The following is a 17,381-nucleotide window of genomic DNA, read 5'->3' as shown; positions in this document are numbered from 1 at the left end:
GTTATAAGAATTAAACACACTGACAATATTTTAATGTATTTAATAAAATACACCAGACAATACAAACATAACACAAACAAAATGTTTAAACTAAATTAGATCTGTACTACACTTAACAAATTCTCAACATGCCTACTGGGTTGATCATCTTTTATAAAAATACAATAGCTGTGGCAAAGTTTCACATTTAGTTATAAATCATTTATTTACTCCAATATGTTTATTTTGTGTTGTGTGCTACCTAAAAATGTCAAATATAAAAAAATTATATGTTATTATGATTATTATTTAAGATGTTACACAAATTTGTCCACAATCAGCAACACTGTTCAACAGTACAGTTTAGAGTTATTTACAATGTGAGGTGAATAATAATCTTTAAGTATCAACTCTGAAGATCACATGTAGAGACGTTTGTCCAATCACCACAGAAAACTATGGATCAAATTACTTGTTAAAATGTAACAAAAACTATCTTAGAAACTGTTTCATTATATAGATTTTAATTAGCATAATTAATTATCACAAAAAAATCAAAGCCTAATTACGAGTGTACATTTTACACACATCTAGTAATTCTACAAATTTTACCTCACCCAACAAGTTAGAGTTTTAACATATCTCAGGACGACTGGTACGAGCTTTTACACTTTTAGTTCAGGTAGGTTTCTCATCACCACAAAGTTAAGAGTTCCATGTAATCTCAATATTTACATAAATTGTAATACATAATCATGTTATTTAAATTGATTGCCATCTGTTTCATAGATTGATGGTTTATCTGGGCTGACACCTGAAAGTCTCTCAACTCAGCCATTCTATCTGGGTTATCCTTTGCTTAGGAATTCAACATTACATGCATGTACATAAATTACTGTCATATCACACTTTTGTAATGAATCAAATACAGTGGTTTAGGTCCAAATATCATTTCCTATCAATATCTTCAGCACATACTACTTTATTTAATGGTTTTACACTCCCACAATTACTTTTGTATTTGCTTTGAAGCTCACTCCTTTGACGTACACTATAATGTAGGTAATACAACTGTTTTACATTTAAACAATATTTAATATCACCTTAACCAAAACTAAAATAGTGTCAGTCATCCCCCCCTTGTGTGGTCAGTAATTTTCGTTTACATATTTAAGAGGAAAAGTTCTCGGCCACATTCAATACAGAGATCTCTGTCTTCTCTTATAAGGGCAGTTTATATTTCCATAATGAATTTTTACAATGGTTTCTTACAACAGACATCACAAAAGTACAGTGTGACATATCACAATAAAGCACTGTAACAGTCACATTTAATATCACTGATTGCACTTTGTAACAGGAAGTAAGACATATCACAATAAAGCACTGTAACAGTCACATTTAATATCACTGATAGCACTTTGTAACAGGAAGTAAGGCATATCACAATAAAGCACTGTAACAGTCACATTTAAATATCACTGATAGCACTTTGTAACAGGAAGTAAGACATATCACAAATATCACTGAAGCACTTTGTAACAGTCACATTTAAATATCACTGATAGCACTTTGTAACACTGTAACAGATTGCACTTTGTAAGTAAGACATATCACAATAAAGCACTGTAACAGTCACATTTAATATCACTGCACTTTGTAGCATATTAAAGCACTGTAACAGTCACATTTAAATATCACTGAAGTAACAGGAAGTAAGACATATCACAATAAAGCATAACACAATAAAGCACTGTAACAGTCACATTTAAATATCACTGATAGCACTTTGTAACAGGAAGTAAGACATATCACAATAAAGCACTGTAACAGTCACATTTAATATCACTGATAGCACTTTGTAACAGGAAGTAAGACATATCACAATAAAGCACTGTAACAGTCACATTTAATATCACTGATAGCACTTTGTCAAATTTTTACATTTTCTTTACTCTATACATTATTTAACTTATTTTCTACCAGAAATCACTCAAAGTTTCATTATAAACATTTAGATTACTTGACACAGAACTATCATTAAATATCACAATATTATTGAAATAAAGTTACACTAAGTATCCACTAAATATTTACACTAAGTTTGTGTTAACAAACATTCTAAGTAAGTTATAATACAAGTTATTTGTTTCTTTGTTTCTGAATTTTGCTCAAAAGTACACAAGGGCTATCTGAGCTAGCCATCCCTAATATAGCAATGTAAGACTAGAGTGAAGGCAACCGGTCATCACTACCCACCAACAACTCTTGGGCAATACTTTTAACAATGAATAGTGGGATTGACTATCACATTATAAAGCCCCCATATCTGAAAGGGCTAGCAAGTTTGGTGTGATGGGAATTCGAACCTGCTACTCTCAGATTATGAATCATGTGTTCTAACCACATGGCCAAGCCAGGTCCAAGTTATTCATAATATATGTTTATCATTTCAATATTTTGTACTCTGAGCTCATAAATCTTACATTTTGAACACCAAGTTCACATAAATTTGGGATAAACTAAACATTAATTTTGTTATTGTTTATGGTTTAGAGCTTTCATAGACTCACACAACCTAAACAAAAAATTATGACTATACTAAATTTATAATCATTTATTTTCATTTCTTAATTTAACATATTATGCAAACCTCAGGGGGGCAAAATTTCCTGATATACTGCTGATTTCTGTGGAACATTAACTGTGGAATTTGAACACTAAGACAGAACAGTGGAAATATTTTCAAGTGTTTTTAAACAGAAACACTTTAAATCTTATTGTTTTAAAATTACAATTTCAGCTATGCCCTCCCAGAAAAGTTCACTGTTTTCTCTATCTTCTTGTTACTTTCAGTTTTCCCTCTTTCTTTCATGAGAATAAATGACAATTCTTTTACAGTTTTGTTGCTTTATGGGGACGAATACTTATGTTGACCTTTCGAACAAGTACACACTTTATAGTGAAACGCATCTTTGGACTTTTCTTTCAGCTGTTTGTCTTTTCTTCTTCTTCTGTTTCATTTTGCACATTTTTTTATCTTCTTCACATCAGGGAACTCTTGAATGGGGTTTGCTTCCTTTATCATCTCATTATCTTCTTGTAGAATATAAGTAAAATTTCAGTAAGTTCAGAAAGACCCTGTATTTAGCTCCATCACATTACGAGAGAATCAGTGCAAAAAGGACGTCTCCAATTATTTTTATTTTACACTTAAACAGCCCCATTGGACTGAGAACAAATTTGAAATGTGTATTAAAAACAAATGAACAATTTTAACATGTCAGATGAATATTAGAATTATGTTTTACTAGCTACTGCATGTTATATTACAACTCATTATATTGTATAGCTGGATGTCACTATTTTAATCATAGTAATGTCTGTTAATACTGTTAGCTACTTATTTACCAGTTTTCATATTTAAAGGCCCACATTTATCAGTTCAAACTGTACAATTCTTAACTTTACCATCTGTGAGGAGAAACAGTTTTGATGTTTTATGTACATTGTTTACAAACAAAGTAAATCCTGAAGCTTTAATTTGTTTTATCATTTTGTTAACTTAGTTACAAGATTAAAATTTGTTTATTTATTACTTTACATATACATACATACAAATAAATATTAGGTTTTTGCTTCCTTCCACTAGCAACTCTATAGCTAAATGGTAATACATCAGTAGTAATTTATCTCCAACATCAAACTAAGCAGTCACACTATTTATATTAAGAAATCGTTTCTCATTGGTGATTTAGAGATGTCTGAAATGACAAAGAAGATTTACTTATACTGATCTCAAACATTTCTGAGGAATCAGTGACAACAACTGATGGCTAGTTTCTTTGGTTTTTTCATCTTTGTCCAGTTTCTGTTGTTGAATGTACACTTTTATAAATATTCAAATCATTTGTGTATATTCAAGTTTTAGCTGTGTGGATATCACAAATAAACAATTAGCTATTACATGTTTTGTCAATGGTGGCACATTCTATTTATTTCAAATTTGAAGTTTCAAATGTGACTGTTACAGTGCTTTATTGTGATATGTCTTACTTCCTGTTACAAAGTGCTATCAGTGATATTAAATGTGACTGTCACAGTGCTTTATTGTGATATGTCTTACTTCCTGTTACAAAGTGCTATCAGTGATATTAAATGTGACTGTTACAGTGCTTTATTGTGATATGCCTTACTTCCTGTCACATGGTGGCTTTTCTTGATTTGTGCTGCTTTCTGCATGTTATATTTTCTCTCACCATTTCCCCTGAAGTTCTCACCTAACTTCATGTGATGTAGCTGTCCTATAAGTACCAATAAACATGTAACAATTCTCCAACAATAGCCTGCCTTGTTAGTTTTGTGTTATTGATTGTTTTTCCTATCCTTGGGCCCAACCAACTTTGTCCTTGGCTCCAATGTTTTCACTTCTTTTTAGATGCAATATATCAACCTCTTACATCTGTTCAGCTGTCTGCTGGTGGAATAGAAGCGACACATTTTTGTAACACGTGATTTAACCTACACTTACAGAAAAACCTTGGTTAATAGAAAAATTTGATAAGGTTTATGTTTAGCTCATTAGTTCAGATATTAATAAATTTTAGAGTTATATGCAATAAACATTATTTAAAAATATTCTAACAAAGGATCAGGTTTTTCCCCAAAACAACTTGGGACGTTAGAGGCCCCAGACATCTTGCCTGCTGAATACATCATGAAATTAAGGTGATGGTAATTTCAAACTAACCTTAACTATAAAAACTATGAACATTACAAACTGTTTATAACTTTCAGAGAAACTCTTTTCAATAATATGTCCTCAAGTAATGAAAAGAACAACAGTTGTGTTCCATCTTTCAGATTTCTCTGTTGTTGTGTATGTATTGTTTTAATATATTTTAGCAGTTTGTGATTTTAGATTATTGCAAGTAATCACTCAGGCAGTTTCAAATATTTATAAAAAAATTTTAGTTTATTTTTATTTAGTTTATTTCGTGTTATTTCTTAGTTCTAAACTTATATATAGATAGAGGTGTGTGATGAATATATTTGGAATTCTTTGATTAGAAGTTATTAATAATTGGTGTTCCTTTCTGGAACATCACAACTAGACATCCCAACAAAATATTAACATTTAGACATTATTTTTATGTATAAACCAATAATGACAACAGACATGTCCCAGGTACTACACTATGTAAGCGTATGAAAGGACTGTGTATATTTAAGTCTCCAAACTTATCAGTTTTATTTACTCCAGTATATGTACTTTAAGTACGTTGTGAAGTTTTTAACACCTCTCTAAAATTATCAGATGTCAAATTGTCCGGTTACTTATTTTACGCATCTGTCAATATATTAACAACTAGCTGGAGTACCCGCCCCTTCATCAGAAGTTATGTAAGTTTACGATCAATAAAAGGTTATATTAGATTCGTTTGTTTTGAATTTAAGGCTTTCACTTACACTTTTAAAAAATATAAATATAGACCGTGTTGTTGTTAGGCTTACAATTCGTCTGAAGTCGAAGAACAACACCCAGTCTACTTGCTTGTAATTGTTTGGTCTTCTTCCTTCAACATATCCTCTGTTCCTTTTGTCAAAGTACATTCAGTTGGTTTAATTACTTTAGAACCACGCTTTGACAGAATAAATTATTCTTATCTCCTTTCCTAATGTTAGTCTTTCTCTAACATATTAAACGTTAGGCCTATCACTTCTACCAGTTATCTTTACACAAAACTTTTCTTTTGCTGTGACTTAATATTTTTACTTTTTCGTGTATTTCTTGGTAGGTATTTGGGTTAAAATATTATTTCGTTCTCTTAGCTAAGGAAGGCAAAAAATAACCGGGGCGATCAGAAACTATTGTTTCTCTTCACCCCACACACGGCTAGAGTAACTTTAACACATAATTTTGAAACTTAACTGAATTAGAGTAACCCTTATTCACTGAGCTCGGGTGGTGGTCTCAAATGACCTTGTGAACTTGACAGATTTATTATACTTTTGAGGAGCATTGGCGAGCCAGGATGCGTATGAAGCGAAAGACGAGAACTTTTCCTTACACTTTCTCGAAAATAACTTGGCGTCTGCAGTTGAAAAAGCAGAGAGATGCAAAGTCAGCACGTCGACAGACTTTTACTTTTTCCCGCTCATCTTACGTTATTTATATTTATTTCTTAATCGTCTGTTCGCTATATTCTCTCCAATTATGAATTCCAAACACAACTTCCAGTAATTACCTTCTTTTATCTTTCTTTCAGTAATACAAATAAAACAATTATAAAATATTCATTAACAAAATAAGCTAATTAATAATACCTACACTAAACAGTGTTTTACATTATGACAGAGCTAAAATGAGGTAAATTACATTAAATATATCTCTTTGGAACAGCAGGTAGTTTAATCCTTTCTTTTGTCCTGCAACAGACTTATATCACTAAGATCCAGTGAATGTCCACCGTCCTAGAAATAATTATCCTTCTTTTTACACCTTTCTTTTAAAGTATGCTATAATCTCAATTTTTACGAATTATGAAATTGTACTAAGAATTTATTTAATCTTCAGGAAAAGAAATTCCTCAGGCAAAAGATCGTTTTTAATACAGAAGATTATTAAAAATAAAAGGCGACCAAGAATAACGCAAGAAATATGTCGCTTATATCAACTGAACGTGATAGATTGAATCATTAATCGTTGATGTCAATTATAAATGACATGTAAATAATTGAATTTTCAGTTGTTTCTGATTTTTTTTCTCTGATGAGATATAGAATAGTAAATATTTTACTTGTTGTGTTTGGTTATTTATTAATCAAGATCTGTACTGTTTTATTTGTTTATATAATTGTGTTCAAAGATAAAAAAATTAACGTATAGTTTTTGTTTCGTTTATTTAATTATGTTCCAATTTTTTTTTTCAATCAAGTATTTAACTGTGCTAGAAAAAAAAAGTTTTATGAAACAATATTTTTTATTATTTATAGGTTGAGAATACTTTTGGAAATGTGTTTAAATTTTAGCCCAGGATCTCGTAAATATTTAATCCGGCGCTACCTGGTGTAAATGTTAACTAACGTTTTTTATTTTATTGTTATAATAAGTTTTTCGTTTGAACTTTTATATTTTTTACCCCTTATACTTTTGAAAAATAATAACAATTAGAAAGCACTAGACTTTCCTGAGTCTGTTCAACGAAAAACTTGGTTTCTCCAGGTGAATTTTAAAACTTGAGTGGTTTTCCTGTGTGTTGTCAGACATTGAATGCTAATTGATAGGTACCATGATGTGAACCCACACTTATTCAAGTCTTTGATTAGTTGAACATAATCGGTATTAGTTCAGATGGTCATCTTCGGTATGTGGACAGTAGATTTAATAAATATTTTAATTATTATTTTCCTAATTCAAGCATGATGAATAAAAAGCACACAACAAAGTAAAGGAAGTTCCTCATCCTTTCTTGATAATGAACCAAGTCTCTTGATGTGAATGACAGTGTTAATATAGTTCAAAGTAAAACTAGATTTGTCTTGATGTAGTCCTGCCACATACTACCGTTAAAAAGACTGGATGATGGCCACTTTAAAAGACTTAAAGTTACCTCGCGCCATTGTTTTCATTGCTAATAAAGTGTATTTTAAAATGATGAAACTAATTCAATATCTTTTGTTCTGGTCTTTTTATTGACGGTTCATATACACTTTCAAAGACTTTTAACCAACTTATCTGCCACTTCAATACTGACTGAGAATTTCATAAGTTAACTTCCAAGATAAAACAATTGGTAACTCGTCTGGCCATTTTCCTACCCTTTGGTTCAATCCAATGGATCCATCTAATCAGAAGGATGAGCACAAAATGTCTACGTTTTCTTATCTTCGAGACTGAGATGATGGATTAACAGTTTCTAGGGTTAACCTAAGGACCCTTTACGACAACAGAAACAGAAAAACTGATTTGGTGGCGTGAAGACAATACAACGGCCTGTTGTCGAAAAATCGTTCAACTGCAAAGGATATGCTAGGCCTAGATGGCTTTCAAGAATAACCGTTTATCAGTTTTAAGTTTCATCGATGGAAAATTATTGATCCTAACAGAATCAACTAAACAATAAACAGTAATCATGCCTTCAAGTAGTATAGACTTGGTATAAAAACTGTTGACGGTAAAATCTCTCCTTCAATGAGAAACAGTGATATCCAACCAATTACAACACGCTCTCCATATTCCACCCTGACACTATAAAAACCATCAGCACCTGCACACACATTCTACGAAAGAATCATGTTTAAATGTACAGAACCTCACGACTTTGCACACATTTTCGCCCACTGGCCCAAGGATGCCTTTGGAGTCAAAGCCACGATTCACACACCCCAAAATAACACTGCTCAATCAACAGTAGTTATCAGAGGTGTCGATTTTGACATCGAAGATAATAAAATCACTGAGGAACTCAAAACACAAGGTCATGACATAATAAAAACAGAACTTACATAATCATTTAGAACGAAACAAAAACTCCACTTGCCAAGGTAACCGTAAACACTAAAAACTATCAAAATAAACTACTCAAAGACGGTTTCTTCTTATTTTTAAAGAAACACACGACCGAACTGGAGAAACCACATCAGAAACCTATTTAACAATGCTATAAATGCCAAAGGTTCGGACACACTAAAGTTAATTGTATGGCCAAAAACAGATGTGTGAGATGCAGCGGACCTCACGAGGTTGCTCATTGCTCTAACGAGCGAAACCAAGTTACATGAGCAAACTGTCAAGGTCCACGTGCAGCCAGTTACAAAGGCTGCCCTAAATACACACAGATACGTAACAGAATCACATTCAAAACCATAAACACTAACACACAGCCTCCCAACAACTCACAACACGATACAACCACTACTAGAAACTCCAACAGCTTCACTTATCACTAACACAACCACAAACAACACATACATACGCCTAAGCCACACGCACTAAGACAACATACACCTTCAACCCCACGGAATTCACTACAAACTTATCAGCTATGTTAAATGAATTAAGTGAATTCCCCATTTTTGAGTCAAGACACGAGTCACTCAAGACTCTCTGTAGCCTTACCAGACATTACTTTCATCTTCCCAATCTCAAACCACATCATTTATCACTTAAAATTTATACAAGAGAAGGAGCACAACACAATGATCCAACACATTAAAATTCTACACATCAACTGACAAGGAAACCTCAAAGATAAAATAATAAAAATTACAACATAAACAAACATATAAACACCAACATCATCATAATTTCGGAAACACAGAGAAACAAAACACCACAATCCCTGGATTTATTACATACAGTGTACCTTACTGTGAAAATAGTAGAGACATTATAGCTTATTTTAATATGGAAATATCACACCTCATCTCGATAGAAGATTCTTTTAAATGAAATATAAACGATTTTTTGCAACACACTCCTTAACAACCGTCTAACAATTCCTAATTTAGCCATATATTGTTCTCCTTCAATCCTTAACAACCGTCTAACAATCCCTAACTTAGCCATATATTGTTCTCCTCCAATCCCTAACAACCGTCTAACAATCCCTAACTTAGCCATATATTGTTCTCCTTCAATCCTTAACAACCATCTAACAATCCCTATCTTAGCCATATATTGTTCTCCTTCAAAATATATCAACATTAACTTCTAACAAAAATGTGTTAATCGTAATCCAAAACCAATTATCATGGGGACTTTAATTCCCCACACCCAGAGCTAAGAGGAAACAGAAACACGCATAGAGGGTGAATTATTAAAAAATTCTTTCTAGAAACAGCATGCACCTAATAATCAACCATACACCTACACAATTTTCTGTTGCCAACGGCTCATATTACCTACTTGATTTCATCATAGCTCCCAAGGACACAGTAAACAGGATCTATAATTTTAGTGTACATAATGAAGCCACAAGTGACCACTTCCCCACTTCCTGCACCACTCGCCCTACGCCGTTGCGAGGTACCTGACTCCCTCAGTGTACACATACACTAAAACAGATTGGATCATTTTCAGCGCTTCACTAGATTCCTATCTGCCACACTCAATTAAACATGCTAACAATTCAACTGTGTCAAGCAAGTTACTTAAACCATACACAAAGCCATTAAAAATACAATTCCAAAAACAAAGAAAAAACACTCATATAATCAATGGACCTTAACACAGGAAATTCACGCATTAATAATCAAACGCAGACAGTTAAGACGAACACATTTTATAACATGCAACCCGACCATCAAAACACAGATCAACAGAACAAATGTAAAAATTAAACAACAACTTAAAATACCAAAAGAAATAAGTTGGCACAATTTTTGTAAAAACTTAGAAAAAACCAAGAACAGACCAAAATAATTTTGGTAAATTTAAGAACATTTCTTCCGACCAAAACACAAATTACTTATTACAACATATCACACACAACAACATAATCGGAAGGACGGACTCGAAGAAAGCCGACTATCACGAATCCTCCTTCAGTGACCTAAACTCTGACAACTTTGACACACAACACCAATAACATGTTAACAACTACATACATACCAATCAATCTTTCACACCCCAATTCCCTGGTAAGACACTAGAAAGCTATTCAAGTTCAATGTTTTGAAAAATCACCATCAGTGAATTCATAATTAACATTAAAAACTTGAAAGACACTTTACCCGGACATGACCAAATACCAAATATTATTCTTAAAAACAGTTCTAGTCTCTTCTTACAACATTTCACAAACATCATGAATATCTCACTAACAACTGGTTATTACCCAAACACATGGAAAAACCCATTAACACCGTGATACGAAAGAAACAAACAAACAGGACAAATCCTGACAACTTCCGACCCATCATTATGCTAAGTTGTCTTGGCAGTGACTAGCTGCTTTCCCTCTAGTCTTACACTTCTAAATTAGGGGCGGCTAGAGCAGATAGCCCTCGAGTAGCTTTGCGTGAAATTCAAAACAAACAAACAAACTTATCGATCCCAGTGTTCCTGAAGGAACGTGTTTCTTTCCACGCATGCCCGGTGTACCTCAGTTTGCATTTAAGAAGAAAGCCAAGAATGAAGCTACAACAAGAACAAGTTTCCAAGTGTCACATCTGATGGCCAAGCGAGGAAAACCATTTACCGATTGTGAGCTAATTAAATTATGTACCATTGAAGCAACCGAAGAAATGCCCCCAGAAAAAAATAAGACTTATTTATGACTATCAGCTTTTCGACGAATACATTAGCACATTGAGTTGAGGATATTGGAAGCAATATTCTGTCTCAGCTGAAATGCAAGGTCAAAGAGTGAGTGCTTTTCCATAGCGCTTGACGAGACAACAGATGTGTCCGACACTTGACATATGCTGTTGTTTATTCGTGGAGTCAATATTAATGTTGAAATGTCTGAAGAATTAGCTTCTGTACACAGTATTTATGGAACAACCACACGTGAGGACATTTTCAAAGATGTCGAAAAATCACTAAGTCAGTACAACTTAGAATAGAAACGGCTGTAGTGTGTTATAACAGATAGTGGTAAAAATATGTGTAGTGCAAGAAAGGGTTTAGTTGGATATATTCACAAAGTTGTTGAAAGTGTGGGTTGTTCTAAGTCGATGGTTCTCCACTGTAAACGGCTGTAATGTTTTACAACAGATGGTGGTAAATATATGTGTGGTGCAAGAAACGGTTTAGTTGGATATATTCACAAAGTTGTTGAAAGTGTGGGTTGTTCTAAGTCGATGGTTCTCCACTGTAAACGGCTGATGTGTGTTACAACAAATGGTGGTCAAAATGTGTGTGGTGCTAGAAAGGGTTTATTTGGATATGTTCACAAAGTTGTTGAAAGTGTGGGTTGTTCTAAGTCTATGGTTCTCCACTGTAAACGGCTGAAGTGTGTTACAACAAATGTTTATAAGTGTTGTGTCCATTGCATGGACGTATAAAAACTGAACAAATAAATAATATTGTGACGGAAAGTTGGGATAGTTGGTTATTTGTAGAATTGTTATAAGTTTGTTTTTGGTTTGTTTTGAATTTTGCACAAAGCCACACGAGAGCTATCTGCACTAGTCGTTCCTAATTTAGCGATGTAAGACAAGAAAGAAGGCAGCCAGTAATCACCACCCATCGCCAAATCTTTGGCTACACTTTTACCAACGAATAGTGGGATTGACCACAACATTATAACGCCCTTACGACTGAAAGGGTGAACATGTTTGGTGTGACGTGTATTCGAACGCGTTATAATAAATATCGAAAACAAATGCGGCAATAAAAAGTACAGAAAAAATTAAAGCGATACTAATTGGATGATTTTAAAGCGATTTTGAAGTGGAAATTGTTTCTTAAATCAGTCGAACTAGTATTACTTTAAATCTGTCCACCTATTATTACTCTAATTATTTGTATACTTAGTCAAATTCTAGATGAAATAATGTTTATGTTAAGTTACGAGAATCATAGTTTATGATACTCTCTAATCTAAATCTTCCTTGATCTACAAAATCGTAACCCCCAAATTTCTGATCCGGTACAAATCACCTAATAAGCACAATGATCCATCACCAGTCGTAAGCACTAGCGCCACCTTTAACAATTAGTTTGGGATGAAGGGTGCAATTTTTGCGCGGCTTCAGGATACTCAGAAGCATTTGAATCAAAAATATTTTTGGAGGGTTCGAACACCCATGGAATTGGTGCCAACGGGCTGAAATTAATGTGCCGTTTATTTCTTTCTTTAACTATGCTCTACAACTTCGACTACAATTTAATTTAAAAGCTAGAAAAACACATTAAACCAATGTTTAAATGTTTCTAGTGTAATAATTACGTAATCGCTACCTAGTGATCTCAATTTTATTGTTACGAATATGTTATTCCAAGTATTCCTTACACAGATTATCGGTATTATTTACATACACTTAAGAAATATAACTTAACTGAATTCCAAAGTTGATCTACTGTAGGACCTCACATTACGCAACTTGGCTTTATAAGAGGAACAGTGTCAAAGGTTATTACAGCTTGGCGATAATCTCATGTGTCTTGTTATCGTTGGTTGGAAGATTGCGAGGAGTGAACGAGACCTTGGACTTCTTCGTCAAATTTTGTCGTAGAGGAATAAAACCTTACAACTCAGTTTACTTTTCAGGAACCGATGAAATTTTAACAGCCAAAGATGGAAACACACCTTCTGAAGCCTCTTCTCTGGGTGTTTGTTTCTAATTTTTTGTCCAACTCTTGCATGTGTACAACGAACAGTACCTTGTTTTTAGTGTTCAGAGTCTAGCATTTTTACCACTAGGCTATACTTGTGATTTAGACACCGTTGGTCTACTAATAATAATTCATCTAATCTTGTAAGCAGAGATTCTTGCAAGAAAGATGAAGGGGTGAACAAAAAAACAAAACCCCTGATATATTGATTAATATTAATTTCTAGTAATCATCATTGTAACTAACCACCAACTGTGGTATGTTTAATGTAAATTGAATCTTCCTTAATAAAACACTAAAAAACAAAACAACATCACTTACACACTTGGTCTGATATTCTCACTTTTTATTTATCGTTTTATAAAAATCAATACACTTTTTAGGAAAGATCTTTGCTATTTAAAATGAGAAAGGAAACAAACATTACACACAAGTCGTTTCAAGAAGTGAATGATAATATAACGTCCAAAAAAGCGCACTGTTGGACCCTAGGACCTCTTCCGACAGTTGTGATGTTAATATCTAATGTAAGGTAGTGACGCCCTCTGGTAGTGTATCTTGGCCACAGAATTGTCTTGTTCAAATCTTCGGACACAATAGAAGGGTCGCTGAAGATAACAAACCAAGAAGTAACTACATACATAAATTTATTATGAAGGTAGTATTTTATTAAGTCTATTTTGGTCAAATATTAATTCTATGCTATCTTTGTTATTAAATAATAGTATTACATTAAGTTTTGGTTAAAGGATACATAGAATTATAAAATAGTTTTTATCTGATTTGAAAGTCCTCTTTTGTTTCATTTATTGGATTATAAATTGCTTATTTATTTTCATTAAGAGCAAAACTGCACAAGGATCGAACCTTTATTTTATCGTTACTAGTTCTCAAGTTTAGCACTTAGCCACTTGGAAACTAGATTAATTGAAGTTATAATTAATTTTCTCATCCAATGGAAGGTCCAATGAGTTCAAATTCTACTTAGATATATATACTAAATAAACAAAAATCGGTTCTCACCCTGTTCTAGCAAAGTTTGTCCAATGTTTCATTATTCTTCTAGAAAATTCTTTTTCCTCGCTGCTATAGCCAAAAAGAGAGTTCAACAGTGCTCCAAACACAAAGAATACTTCGTCACCATGTGTTGCTCCCATCCAGTGAGGCCAAGGTCTAACAGAAGGTGTGTGAGTAAATAAGTACATAAAGACATCGTTACCTAGTTCTGAGTAAGTATGGGCAAATTTAATAGAATCACATGTGATATACTTGTCTCCCACTAAGTCAATGAGCATGTCTCTGTTACTAAGGTTGTTTTCCTCTTCTAACCAGTCCGTGTATTGATGAATAACAGCCTTTCTTTGGAAAGTATTTGCGTTAGGCACTACTGTTTCCACTAATCTGCGAAACTCACCACGAGTGACACCAACTTTTTCTTTATTATATATTTCGGGAAAATTAAAAAACAATAAGAAATATCCTTCATATTGATTGTTTCCAATTAAGAGATTTCGTCTATATGTAATGTTTTCCTTCAGGAGTGTTTCAGGGCTGTCCGTGAGGAATATTCCATCAACAACAGGAGTGAAAGGAAAATCAAGGAATTTTATTGCCATCCAGTCATTGTTTACTAGATCAGATGGATCTTTGTTTCTAAGACATTCCATTGTGGAATCCAATTCTCCAAAATCGTGAGAACAGTTTAAAACTTCTGCTAATATCAGTCCTTGACTGATGGCAGTTTCGTGATCGTGAATACTCCAAGAATTAAATACTGAGCCACTTTCCATTATTGCGTTGTTAAATAGTCCTTTACTTAAAGGTGATAAAAGGTGTAAGCTCACGCTACTGGCTCCAGCACTTTCTCCGACAATTGTCACTTTCTCAGAGTCACCACCAAAATGTGCAATGTTCTTATTTATCCATTCCAAAGCCATGACTTGGTCAAGAAGTCCAACATTACCAGGCGCGTCTGATCGGTTGAAATAAAGGAAGCCCAAGCTTGCTAGACGATAATTCATGGTAACAACAATGACATTCTCCTCAGAAGATAATATTCCACCATCATAAACATCCAGAGTGGACGAACCAATGTAGAAACCTCCTCCGTGAATCCAGACCATGACAGGTGCCTTCTGTGGCTGGGGATGTGGAACCCAGATATTGAGGTACAAACAGTCCTCACTTAGGGGGAGTTTTTACAATCCAAGTAGTAGCTTCAGAGAAATTTGTTAAAGAGGATTGGACGATCTGGAAACAAGAGTTTGGTTTAGTCGTAGCATTTAGAACTCCCTTCCAAGGTTTTTTGGGTTGTGGGCGTTGAAACCTCAAGTAACCAGTAGGTGGCTCTGCATAAGGAATTCCCCAGAACACATCGACATTCTTTCCTGTTGCAGTGTGTGTGGTTAATCCACGAACCATGCCAAGAGTTGTGTGGACAACAGAAGATTCCGGTAAATCTGGTTCGAGATTTACAGCTGTTATCAACTCCAGATGGAATATAAAGTACAGAATTGTAGACGTGGTGCCAATCATCTTGTATCTTTACGAAGCAGCTGACCATAAAATACAGTATGTGTAACACTAAGAAATAAATAAAGATGTTAATTTAAACTTTAACTTCATTACGTGATTATTGGCTAATAAATAATATAGGTGAATAAAGTAGGTTTGTACGAATACATTGATTGGTTAATAAGAGCGAATAAAGTATATTTTTAGAGCAATAAACACTGATTATTCTTATTTTCATTCCACATACAACTGTTACAGTTCTTAATGGCTTGAAGTAATACGTGATGATCTTCACATTCAGTGATGTGAATTTTACTCTAATGAAAGTCAATGTTTTCTCTTCTTAACATGTGTCAGTGGACATCAACGTAAGGCGCCACGATTTGTTACAACGTGGAGTAGTTACAAACAACACTGTCTATTTGTTAGACTGCTGTAAATATAACATGACGTATCACGGCTTATTATGACGTGAAATAGGTACATCACGGTTTAATTGTTAGAATACTCTATACATAACGTAAGAAATTGAGAATATACAATCATAACACAGGAAAACGTGAATAATTTATAACATACTAAATGTGAAATTAATAAATACAAAGGAACGTGTTTATCAATCGGACGTAATGAAAATCAGACTATGTTCTTCCCCTGAGTGGGAAGTCAAAAGAAAGGTACCAAAGAATGTATATTATCCAAGAAGTAAAATAACAAACGTTTACCAGGTGTAGACAGACTGAAGTAACCTAAAAGTTGGTTTATACTATACCATTTACTTGTGTTAAACAGAAATTTGAAAACTAGATTAAGACAAAGGTAAGACCGTAGGAACCTCTTCTTCACGATCCATAACTGGAAAAGTTAACTGAAGCAGGTACACCAGACTTGGAGAAAGAGACACGTGACAACATGACGAAATCGTCCTTGAATGTAGCCAATCCAACTTAAGGTGACTGAACGTTTCGGAGTTGAAAAGCGAAGATGTTGTTTCGTTTCTTTGTTGTTGTTTTTTTTACTTCGCGAATAGACGAGTCACATTAGGTAGTTAACATTCATTTGGCACCTTCTAGCTATTCAATAAAAATATAACTGGCTCTAAAACACGTTTACAAGAAATATATTAGCTGACAACAAACTCTGTCTTCCTGTGACTCAACGGTAAGTCTAAAGGTTTTAACGATAAAATCTGGGTTTTGATAATCATAGTGGGCACAGCACAGATAGCCCATTGTGTAGTTTTGTACTTAACAACAAACTGCAGGCTCTATCCAAATAACACAATAAACTTAAAGAATAATGGTATAGGTTCTGTTGTGTGTCCACCGCAAGGCATCGAATCCCGGACGTCAGTGTTAGAAGTCTGTCAAATTATCTCAGTTCCATTTGGGAACAGAACAGCCAGTTCAATGAAATCATGTTATTATTGCTAGTTCTTCTGTATCGAATGAAAAAAGAATATACCAAAACATTACATTTATAACGTGTCATAGTCTCTCTACTGTTAGACCAGTCTGTATCAGTTTGAATATGAGATTTGGTGTATTAGTAGGAAGAACAAACATAGAATGCACTGTTGTGTACCAGTCACTATACCATTCCC

The 17,381-nt window shown here is 33.8% G+C and overlaps 1 long non-coding RNA gene and 1 pseudogene across 2 annotated transcripts; both read right to left on the bottom strand.

The window, feature by feature from the left end:
* Nucleotides 1–2,980: 2,980 nt before the first annotated feature.
* On the bottom strand, nt 2,981–5,970 carry LOC143254048 (uncharacterized). Its single transcript, XR_013029941.1, has 2 exons — nt 5,494–5,970; nt 2,981–4,456 (listed from the first exon to the last, which is right to left on the bottom strand). It is a non-coding gene; the product is annotated as an uncharacterized LOC143254048 (long non-coding RNA).
* A 7,623-nt stretch (nt 5,971–13,593) lies between these two features.
* Nucleotides 13,594–16,660, bottom strand: LOC143254039 (acetylcholinesterase-like; annotated as a pseudogene). Its single transcript, XR_013029934.1, has 4 exons — nt 16,504–16,660; nt 15,512–15,847; nt 14,288–15,480; nt 13,594–13,872 (listed from the first exon to the last, which is right to left on the bottom strand). The product of XR_013029934.1 is annotated as an acetylcholinesterase-like (transcript).
* Nucleotides 16,661–17,381: the final 721 nt, after the last annotated feature.

This window comes from Tachypleus tridentatus, chromosome 6, assembly GCF_004210375.1.
Source record: "Tachypleus tridentatus isolate NWPU-2018 chromosome 6, ASM421037v1, whole genome shotgun sequence".
Classification (NCBI taxonomy): Eukaryota; Metazoa; Arthropoda; class Merostomata; order Xiphosura; family Limulidae; genus Tachypleus; species Tachypleus tridentatus.
Note: the sequence above shows the minus strand (reverse complement) of the source record. Positions and strands in the feature narration are given on the sequence as shown.